Source organism: Rosa rugosa, chromosome 7, assembly GCF_958449725.1.
Source record: "Rosa rugosa chromosome 7, drRosRugo1.1, whole genome shotgun sequence".
NCBI lineage: Eukaryota > Viridiplantae > Streptophyta > Magnoliopsida > Rosales > Rosaceae > Rosa > Rosa rugosa.
In genome coordinates, this window is record NC_084826.1 from 3,997,094 (window position 1) to 4,008,502 (window position 11,409).

At 36.8% G+C, this 11,409-nt stretch overlaps 2 long non-coding RNA genes across 15 annotated transcripts; both read right to left on the bottom strand.

Annotated features, from left to right (window-relative positions):
• Positions 1-397: 397 nt before the first annotated feature.
• Positions 398-2,859, bottom strand: LOC133721287 (uncharacterized). 3 transcript variants are annotated; one of them, XR_009852155.1, is made up of 8 exons: positions 2,335-2,859; positions 2,137-2,206; positions 1,679-1,744; positions 1,337-1,426; positions 1,042-1,106; positions 798-869; positions 573-679; positions 398-447 (listed from the first exon to the last, which is right to left on the bottom strand). It is a non-coding gene; the product is annotated as an uncharacterized LOC133721287 (long non-coding RNA). The 3 variants fall into 3 exon arrangements; XR_009852154.1 differs by having other exon boundaries at positions 751-869; positions 2,137-2,859; XR_009852153.1 differs by having other exon boundaries at positions 2,137-2,858.
• A 1,244-nt stretch (positions 2,860-4,103) lies between these two features.
• On the bottom strand, positions 4,104-10,085 carry LOC133720465 (uncharacterized). 12 transcript variants are annotated; one of them, XR_009851879.1, is made up of 15 exons: positions 9,806-10,073; positions 9,460-9,559; positions 9,241-9,311; positions 7,799-7,893; positions 7,620-7,715; positions 7,226-7,386; positions 6,613-6,677; positions 6,499-6,526; positions 6,245-6,351; positions 5,406-5,626; positions 5,160-5,320; positions 4,965-5,050; positions 4,623-4,858; positions 4,481-4,519; positions 4,104-4,346 (listed from the first exon to the last, which is right to left on the bottom strand). It is a non-coding gene; the product is annotated as an uncharacterized LOC133720465 (long non-coding RNA). The 12 variants fall into 12 exon arrangements; XR_009851878.1 differs by having other exon boundaries at positions 6,245-6,356; XR_009851886.1 differs by having other exon boundaries at positions 5,141-5,320; positions 6,245-6,526; positions 9,806-10,085.
• Between the last annotated feature and the right edge of the window lie 1,324 nt (positions 10,086-11,409).

Below are 11,409 nucleotides of genomic sequence, written 5' to 3' on the forward strand. Positions count from 1 at the left end.
CCTTCAGGTCTTTTTCACTTGCTAATACTCTTTTGATTCCGGAAGGCAGAGGAGGAAAAAGAAAGGAGAAGGAGAAAAAAGACGATAGAGGGGATAGATGGAATTCCGTTCGGATTTTAGGTTTTTTTTTTTCTTGTAGAGTTGTGGTATTTTAACCACGTTAAGATTCATTTTTTTTTTTTTTGAAAGGGGTTTGGAACCCAGCCTAGCTGGGAGGCTCAGCCCCACGCCCGGTCCCATTTATTGAAGTAATACTTTGCAATGGGGGGGACATAAAACCTGAACCCCGTGCTACATTAGAAAGATTACAAACATCCTCATAGAGAACATCCCGAATAATAACATGAGTTTCATCTAACCATACATCAGAAATGTATGAGTGGTTTTCTGCAGAATATTAATTACATCGCCAACATGATGGGTTAGAAGCAACTCCTGTTCCTTCATCTGCAATTGCAAGTCATGATATCAGACAACCTTTTCATGTATTAATGTCTAATGACTAACAACCAAGAGCAAGTAAAATCTACACAACTAATACCAGCAAAAGAAAAAGGCCACATTTCTTGTACCTTAAAGATTGCCAAAGCCACATGAAACATAACTTTCGCCCCTTCGTAGAAAAGGACATCCCACACCCTTAGAGTAGTTTTTTGCAGACTTGTCATTGTGCCAGAAGCTGTATTGACACACACACCAATGAATTGCTTTGTAGAGAATAGAACAAACTATGAAACTAAAAATAAGTACCTGATGAAGACAATGGATTTCAGATTATGACAAGTTTGAGCACTAACCACTATCTTCTCAGCAGTTTTACAAATTTTATCGACTTTGGCCTCAGATAAACATTTAATTCCAGTCAAGTTCTGCCAAACAACAATCAAAGTAAGGAAATCCAACTTGAACATTTACAGTTTCAACAATTTAAAACCATGACGAGCACATGTAGCAAATTAAACTTAAATATGCATGTGTACTATATATATTATAGTATAATATATAACCATGATGAGTAAGAAGCATCAGCAGATTCCATACCTGTATGGCAACTGGGAAATCATCTGCAAAATCTGGAGGAAAGAAAAGATCCAATGCCCAGCTATCTGAACAGAAAGAGAAAAGGTAAAGCCTGAGAATCAGTTCGTCTTATGTTGGATTGATTTGCAATTAGACACATGACTTGACAAAGAATTTCCACTTGCACAGCTGAGGAGTAATAAGAGAGAAAAAGAAAATAGAGATTTGATAAATGGAAGACATAAGATTGGATGGTCACTTATTGAGATTAACAAATAAATAGATAGGACATATAAGGATAGCAAGATAAGTCAACCTGCTTTCCATGAGACCCAGTAATTGCTAGTTGCAAGAAACCATCATGATACTTCTTCGCCTTTTGAGTTAGCTATGTGGTGTACAAAGCCTGCCATATTAGTATTTTAGAAGACTAAATATAGTTGATAAAGTTCAAAGATGTGCTACATATGTTAGTCCTGCAACTGATATTAACATAAAATCTACCCATAATGCAGAGACAAAGATACTCAGAGTTTCATGTTATATAAGAAACAGAGAGGATTTCACATTTGTAGATGGTCCTGATAAACAGAAATGTGAATAACTACATAAACTAAACAAAAAATCAAAATGAATAGTTATGGGATGTGAGGGATACCAGTTCCATGAACTGATCTCACTCTAGTCCAGTTGGTACTCAGAGCTCCCGGCTACCTTCTGTAAACTGCCAAAGAAAGAAAATGGTCCATTCAGATATGAATAGGAAACTTCATGATTCTGTTTATCACTGAATTGAGACCAATTCACCAAACAGTCGAATATTTCAATAAAATAACAAATTGAAGCCAAGAACCTCATCTCATTTCCCTTTGCTAAGACCCAAGTACATTACCTTAGTAGAGCTAAATACAGTACTTGGATAGTTGGATTGTAGTAGTATAAAGCAATCAAACACTATCTTAGTATACATCAATCAAATACTATGCTACCAGAAATCATAAATGGTCCACTAGAATTCTCAACTCCAACTAATTAAAACGAAACAATATATTAATTGTCAAAACTGTGGAAGAATATTGTTCTATGACCTATCTAAATGATCCTCTACATGATCACCTGGAACTCGGCCAGATCAGAAGTAATAAGATCAAGGAAGGTCTCTTTTCTGCACGGAATATAAGATCACCTGAACAAAATTCACCAAATTCAAGTAGGCGATCAAAATTCAAACTTGAAATTGCAATTCAGTAAATTTAAAAGAAAAGAATCAAATCAAACTGATATACAAATCCAAATCAACCAAATAACACATACAAATGGATTAAATTGAACTAATGTTGGCATCAAATTCAAAAAAAAAAATCAAATTGGGAGGCCGATTTGATAATCGAGAGGTCGGAGAGCGACTTGATTTTGGCGGAGGTGGAGAGCTGGTTTGAGATTTTGGCCGGCCAAGCAATTGCCGGACGGCGACCGCCTCGGATGTGCTTTTACCGGCCAATCTCAAGGACGCGGACAATCTCGGCAGTGCTTCCTCCGTCGCGGGAAACGGGAAACGGGAAGCACGTGGGCGACGCGAGTGGTGAAGTTCTTGAGCTCCTCGACGACGCCGTTGAAGGCGGTTCAGCCGGAGAAGACGAGGAGGGAAGGCTGGGCGGCGGGGATTGGGTTGCGAGTGGAGGAGAAGAAGCAGCGGCAATGGTTAGGGTTTTGGAGCGGGAGGAGATTTTGAGAGGGAGAGGGAGAGAGTGAGCAGAGTTTGACCGAAGGCCGATCCCTTTTTCATTCGAGAGGGAAGTTTAATATTTGGCTAAAAATTTGGCGGTTTTAGCCGAATCACGGCATACAAGGAGAGCACGCCTTTAATTGAAAAAAAATATTGCAAGTTTAATGGCGTGCACACGGCACACGCCGTAAAAAATATCATTCACGGCGTGCTTTTATTATTCGTCGTAAATAATATTCATTCACGGCATGCATTTAATGTACGCCGTAAATCTTGCGTCGTGAATGATTACTTTTCTTGTAGTGAACATAATCAAATATTATGTACGTTTCATAGTTGAATTACGATTCAATTTTTTCTATTCGATCACTATTAGATCATGTTCTGATTTTTTTTTTTTTTTTTTAGTTTGTCGATCTGTTCTAAATCCTAATTGAACTAGATATTTTAGTTTTAGTTTTTTTTTTTAGCAGAAATGTCTATATCTTAATGAATGAGTACGTAAAATTACATATAATAGCTCACCACTCAGAACCACGACAGATCGAGTCACTTATTCAATTGTAAGCAACTTATAATAAAGTTCAAAATGAAAATCCTCGATTGCTAAGGTTTGTGAACGATTAGTAAATAGACTTCTTACTACAACAATAAATTAGTAAATTCGTCAATTGCAGCCTATAATTTTATCTATCTTTTTGTTATACGATGACATAAATTGTCTTCTTAGAGTAAGTTCACCCGTGGGTCACCAGGTCACCTACTATTCACTACTTTTTATGTGTATTTTCACTCTCTGGGTCACGGGCACGATGTATTTCGTGTCCTGGGTCGCCATGTGTCACCCTTGGTCACTTTCTAGATTACCCTGGTGACCTACAAGCTGACCTAGTGACCCAGGTCTTATTGGAAACTGTGCCCGTGACCTAGAAAGTGGAAATAAACACTAAAAAGTAGTGAATAGTAGATGAACTGGTGACCCAACAGGTGAACTTGCTCTTACAATTAATTACAGCAAAAGAAGCAATGTAACAACCCAAAAATTGGCTAGTGCAGGCAATTTTTGCATGAAGTTGTTGAACTTGGTAAGTTGACGAGTACTCTTTCAGAGTCTGATGACTTGGCATGACTTTTGCATGCCAGTGATTTGTGGTGAGATATGCGCGTTGGAGATTGAATGGTCAGAATGGCTTATTGGCTTATTGTTTAATTGGTGCGTGAAGGAGTACGTTGCCCTTACTGGAGGGCCTGAAAGAAATCAAGATTATGCATGGTAATATGACCTTTTATGCTGACTAGAAAGGGTGCCCGCGCGATGCTGCGGGAATATGAGCAATATCGTTTGATTCAATGCTACTGAATTTAGAAACATTGTCTATATAAGATTGCTACATTATATATTATATATTGTTTTACATGTTCAAAAATCTGGTAAGTTGGCCAGATTTCAAAGTTAGATATGCTACTGAGAGCAGGTGTTCATGTACATATAGCAAACATGGTCAGGCTTGACAACAAATGGTTTAGGCTTGTAGTGGTGACAAAAGTCGGATCCGTATTTGCAATAGATGATAGCTCCTCTGAAATTTCAGTTGAGCTGCTGTAATTGGAAAACATAAGTAATAATGTCAATATGGAAGTGTAATGCAATATAACATAGTAGAGCAGAAGTAAATGACCAAAGTTATTTAATTGATTGAAAAAAGGAATGGAGAAGAAAAAGTATGAAGTTACCTTTTCAGAACTTACTCTACTCCCCTCTCTTATATATTACTGCAATAAGAAAGAGTGATTATTTGGTTCTATAAATTAAAATAATTGAAACTTTGTATGGAGTAAGCATAAATGTCAATGATGTGGCAATGGATTGTGTTACCTATAAACAGCCTGCTACATGACGTGATAAGGGCAGATTAGACGTTGGCTTTGTGGTTATTTTCTCATTTGTTTAGAGCAGGTGGGACATGCTGGATAGAACCGCCTTTCTTCCTCTAAAAATTGGCTACCTCATCATTTGAGCCCTTGTGCATAAAAAGGCAGGCTTTTTCAAGTAACCGCATTCTCATTGGCTCTAAACATCCCATACATCAACCATCGTGCTTTGTCACATCCCTGTCATAAAATTTTAAATGCAGGGATCGGGTTATATTTCTTATCGATCAAGGTCATTGACATATTATTAGGTTCCAATAAGTTTTCATGAAACTGCAAAACTAACCTGCATATTAGACACAACCATTTGAGCTCCATGCATCCATCCAACATTTTCTTTGGGGTAAGTCCTTAGAATGTTCCTGTGTGAACCTAGAGATTATAACACAACACATATAACAAAAGTATCAGAATCATTACATCATGACAACTGCTAGAGAACACATATAACAAAAGGCTTACTCAAAATAAGACGTCTTACTTTTTCACCAACCTCTAGAGCCTATTCCAAACCATCCTATGTTTTTTCCAGCATAAATTTTTTTATGTTCCACACCATAATGGATAGGTGCTTCAGAGTTCGTACTGGATAGGTTTGATGTCAGCTGCAGTTTTGTTCTCAGTTTATCTACCACTGTCACTCTGTACCGATTAAAAGAAGTAATGTAAAGAAGCACACACTGAAAAACAAAATTGGGGAGAACATAAACTGTATTGCTCAGCTCACCCTTTTCCAGTTTTTCAGATGAATCCTTGTCATTACCTTCGCCAACTTTTGGTGGTTCGGTTGAGATAATAATCTGTTGTTTTAAAGCTTCAGGTGATGGAAATTCTGTCATCGGGTAAGGGCTATTGCCACACTTAAGTCATGTTTTATTCCTCCACTGTAACTTTCAGCTCTTATTTTGGCCGCTTCGATGAGTCTTCTACCAATGAGTTCTGAGCAATCTGCAGTGGAGAAAGAGCATTGAACTTATACAGAACAAAAGATATTTTTGTATAGGAAACAAAAATGAAAGACCAAAGCATGTTGAATTTGTCTGAGAATTTGTTTCTTAGTGATTTTCACGTAAGAGATATAGCTCCTCTGTTAGTCTTGGCATTACTTGGCTTTTAAGATGATCAGTGCACTACCAATCCAAGGGTTATCCTCCAAATAAAAATTACAGCCAAACATTTATCATATTTGTTTGATATTCTAAGAGGCAAACAAAGGAAGTACTTGGATTCAATATACTGTCCAGTTCCCATAATAAAATGGCATTCCTCCTCATTAACAAATAAAACAGCATATACACAACCCAACTACTGAAGTGCACAGCATTTATCAATGTTTATATTCAAATTAAATTATCTTTGATATTCTAAGAGGCAAACAAAGGAAGTAAATACACAAATATTATGTGTGTACACAATATGCTAAGCAGTATATGAAAAATGTCAAAGTATTAATTAGGACGTATGCTACCTCCAGATTATGAGACAATTATACAGTAAGAAGTGTTAAAACCGTAAGGTCAAGCAAGCAATCTCTTATCAGTCAATATAGCAACAGAATGGACGTACCTAACATCTCTTCAATTGCATTTGCAAGGGTTGTCATCCGAAGTCGAAAAATCCAATCAAAAACTTAATCTGAAGAACACCTATAACTTAATCTGATTTTCTAAACCCTGCACTTCAGAAATTCCACAAAACAAAAAGTAAGACAAAAGATATGCTTATTTGTACAAACAAAGTAGAAAGAACTAACGAATTGGGGTAAAAACAGCTATATAAGCATTTCAGTTCAACAGATGACTTGAGTGAAGACTGTATACTGTGAAGTTGGCAGCGAGAAAGAGAGAGCTGGAACCAAGAAAAATTTGAAGGGTTTTAGCAGAACTCAAGTGAAATTACAACCAAAGACATTCAACTACCAGAAAGATGCTTACCTTTTTGATAGATTTAACATTCATCAAAGAATCACCAATGTCACAAATAAGATTTTTAGGAAGAACTACAGAAAAAAAAATAAAAACAAAAAATTAAAGAGGTAAAGAGCAACTCCTGATTCCCAAATCAAAACAGTATTCTGTATCAATGCTGAAAGATATGAAGAAACTGCAATATTGTCCTGATTGTAAAAGGACGTTTCCTATTTGAATGCAATATTGATGTAAAAGGACCTTGCTCATACTCTGTAGACATTCATATGGATGAAATGGTTATCAAAACAAAATAGAGAACGGTTCAAGGGACAAAGCAACTCAATGAAGCTCAAGCTCAAGTTTATTAACAATCTCTATGGCATTAATTGAAAATCCAAGGGATGTGAAATTACAATGAAAATGCTCAGACAAAATCTGTCATGTAAATTTTGAAATAGCAAGACAGTAGCAAAAGGAATCTTAGTTAATAATCAAGTAGTACCTCCAAGAATGAAGTAAATGAGGCGGTGACCATTAATTCTAGAATTGTCCAATTACACATGAAAACATACAACAAAACTTAAACAAAGATGATGAAATATAATCGGAAACCAAAAACCGGAAATCAAATGATCACCTTATAGAGAATGGTTGCTTATCAGGTTGAGAATGGACCATGATTTAAAGCCAGATCATAGTCCGTATCCAAGAAAAGGCACCAAGAAGACAAAATTTGTTCCTCAAACTTTTGGCTCTCTGAACAATGATATTGCTGCTCTTCATCCTCTTCTTCGTCTCCTGATTATTAGGAGGAACCCAAAAACACTCAGCCTTTTCTCTCTTCATGTTAACCGAAAAAAGAGAGGAAAAAAAAAAGAAGACAAATGGCCATGGTCACATTTGTGGCCTCTCAATCCACTGAACAAAGGACCAAATTGGTACATAACTACAACATTTTGACATCATAAAGTGGAACTGAAAGACTAAAGCTTTGTTTCATTTTTCACAAAGTGACTCAAAAAATCACTAACCCAGATGGAAATTCCAGTGCTTTACTACACACACAAACTCCTCCATCCAATGCCCATTGCAATTGAGTGGCCTTCATTCAAAGAACTTCTATAACTCTGCAAAAGGACAAATAACGCATTTTTAATGCAATCCAAGAATACCCAGCAAAATAAGCATTAGATGGGCAGTGAGATCGGACAGTTGATGCTACGCTTCTACGCCTGTATCTCACAGCTTGATAGCTACATTTGATGGAGATTTCCCGAACGCGCAAATACACTGACCCTTTTCTCCCTACATAAAAAGAAAAGCAAATAAGCAGTCATTATATTACATGGATTTAATAAAAGAAAACATTTGTGTACAGAGGTTATTATACTTTGTATAAATGGATTACTACATATGCCAAGCTTATTATCATGAGTCTTTGTTATAGCTTATGTTTAGCTTAATTTTGTTTATGAGTAGAAAGCAAAAAGCAAATTATCCTCGACTGACAGCCATAAAGAAACTCAGAGCTAGTAGAAAAGGAAAAACAACTTTGAACATTATTTCAACCAAAAAGCAAATCATCCTCAAATGAACTATTATATCTTACTCTTAACTATATTGTGTTTTTGTCTAATATCAAACTTGCAGATTCATCTGGATTATAATATTTTTAGTTATATAATGAGTAAGAACAGTTACGAATGTCACGAAAAACTACACATTGATTTCCTGCATATATTGAATAATTCAATCAGTGAACCTTGATATGATGAGAAATTTTATATTCACAAACCAAAAAGCTTGAAAAATTGTGAAACACACTTATACTTTCATATAGTCAATATAGCTAATAAATGATGATAATAGAATCTTCAGCATATAATAGTTGTTTCTCAGGACTATTTTTCATGGGAAAGAGTTTGATATTTGTTATTGCTTTTACTTTCATTTTTTTGTTTTTTCAACATTTGTTATATATGTCAAGGACTGAATCTTTTATATGGATTCATATTAGCAAGTAGTTTATCTATGAACATGAACCAATTATATCAGAAAGTATTTAAAGAGAGAGAGTTTAAAGTAAGAAAACATAGAACAGAACTACATGTCAAATGAAGGTTGGATCTAAAGATCCAGACCTGTTAAACAGAACAGAACTACATGTTGTTATATAATAGTTGTTTCTCAGCATCAATTGAACATAATGAAGCAACTGTAAACCATTATGACATCAAATCTGATTTAGCTGCTAATGTAATTTCACATCCACTTACACCTTATATCTATTATATCCAAGACCATACCAACCTTTAAACTTAACAACACACTAATCAAAACCTAAAAATTGTAAATTTGTTTAAAACTTGTATCAAAATTTCAACAAAGCTATATATGAATCTATTTTCTCTCATACCTAAACTCATCAAAACTTAAACCAACGGAATATAGTATATTTAGTAAAAAAGAATAAAAACTTTTGAATTCAGCTGGATATGAATAATTAAATCAATTCATGTTTAATCAACGAAAGAGGGAAACAACAGAGGTTTCGGTATTGACAAATTGCAAATTTCAGAAACGAATTGTTATCAAGGTAAAGATATTAAACTCATACCAATCGATGTTATAACTCAAGAATATGCGATATACCTCTTCCAAAACGAAGACAAATTAATTCGTCGGCCCCTCTTTTGACCTCAGTGTTTGAACTTTGATAGAGACTGCGAACAACAAAAAAAAGGGATTTCAGATCAATCATTTTCAGAAAGATAACAATATGGTCAAAATCAAACGCAATAACTTTGGATATGTGAACAGAAAGTGAAGAAGTATGATGTTGATCTTGATTCTAGAAAACTAAACTCTTACCCGCTGTTCACCGTAGTTGATTTTGATCACCGATTTTGAACTAATGGTATGATCTTGATCTTGATTCTCTTCCTCTCCTTTTTTCAACCTCCTAGACTGTCTATTCACCAAAACCACAAACTAAATGTAGCTGTACCCTCATAAACAAAACCCTCACTTACACAGATGAATTCACCAAATAACAAAACCTTACCATCCTCCAGTTCATTCAAAATATCCAAAAACAACTATCCTCCCAAAAACATTTAACAAATGAAGAAAAAACCCAAAAACAAAAAACACAAAACGATTCAAAACGATTCAAAACAATCAAGAACAAAACCACAAACCCAATTCTCAGAAATACCTTGCAACCGGTCTATTCTCGCCGAGATCTTCTCCTTTCCTCTATTTTGCTTGTCTTTCTTTTCTCTTCCTCTACTTTTTTTTGACCTTCCAGACTCGCCGCAAGATTCCCCTCTCTTCTATCCCTCTTTTCTTCTTCTCTCTTCTTTCGCTTTTTTTGATCTTGATGTGAGCCACTCGGCTCCAAACCCGATCGTTATCCCTATCCAACATTGAGAAAAGTATGGACAAAAATGACTTTTCCACCAACCTGATATTCTCCTCGAACAGTGAGGACAAACACGGATTTTCCGCTTCTTAGCAATAGTGTAACAGTAACACTCACCCTTTATATATAGAATAATATGCTTAACCTTTTTATTATATTTAACTTTTCCGACAACAATTACAATTTAATTTAGGGAAAATGTTTAATTTCTTGGGGAAATGATCATTTACCCAATTTCAGCTTAAAAATTGCCCACTTGCTCCACTAAGAGTTTTTTAACCTCATTTACCCAAAACACTCTAAGAGATTATTTCCCTATTACCCAATTAATTCTTTTTTATTTATTTTTAGGACTTTTTTGCCCTCTCCTCCTTTCTCACTTAGAGAGAGAAGTCGTCGGATACCTTGCCGGACTTCGGTGACCAGTGGCCGGCCGCCGACTCCGGTGATGGGAATCCAGCGGCCGGTTACCGGAATCCGGCGACCGGTGACCATATTATTGCCTCCCAATAATCGTATTATTGCCCCCCAATACTCATATTATTGCCCTCCATTGAATTGCATAAACTCCCAAAATCAAAATGAATACACTACATGCTCAATTGATCAATTTATATGCATATTACTGCCCCCCAATAATCATATTATTGCCTCCCAGTAATCATATTATTGTCCCCCAATAATCATATTATTGTCTCCCAGTAATCCCTCAAATGAATTGCATAAACTCTCAAAACCAAAATGAATACACTACAGACACAATTGATCAATTTATATGTTCAATTGTACACGTTCTCTTTTTTTTTCCTTCCCCATTCTCGAAGCTTATAGTACACCCAAAAAAAAAAAAAGTGATATGGGCACCCAGAAATTGCTCTGGGCACCCACCGGAGTGTGAGGCCGGTGCAGGAGTGGTCGGGGAGCGATTGTGTAAGGGGAGCGGAGTTGGATCGTCATCGTCTTCGTCAAGATGGGAAGAGTTGGCGAAACAAGGTTAATGGGACCAGACCACCGACCTCAACCTCAACCACCTTACGTCTTCGTCGCCGTCGGGTTCCCCAAGCAAGACCCGGCCAAGATCCGGATCGAGAAACAGAGCAGAGATGGCCCAGGATCCGCCGGAAGGGTTCCGTCACCGTCATCGACTCGCCGGGCAACGACGACCACCGACCTCAACCTCAACCACCTTACGTCTTCGTCGCCGTCGGGTTCTCCAAGCAAGACCCGGCCAAGATCCAGATCGAGAAACAGAGCCGAGATGGCCCAGAATCTGCCGGAAAGGTTCCGTCACCGTTATCGACTAGCCGGGCGACGACTTCTGCAGTGAAGTTTTCACCGCTGTGGATCGGACTCCGGTGCTCCGACGCTCCATTGAGGAGGGAGGGTGGAGAGAGAGA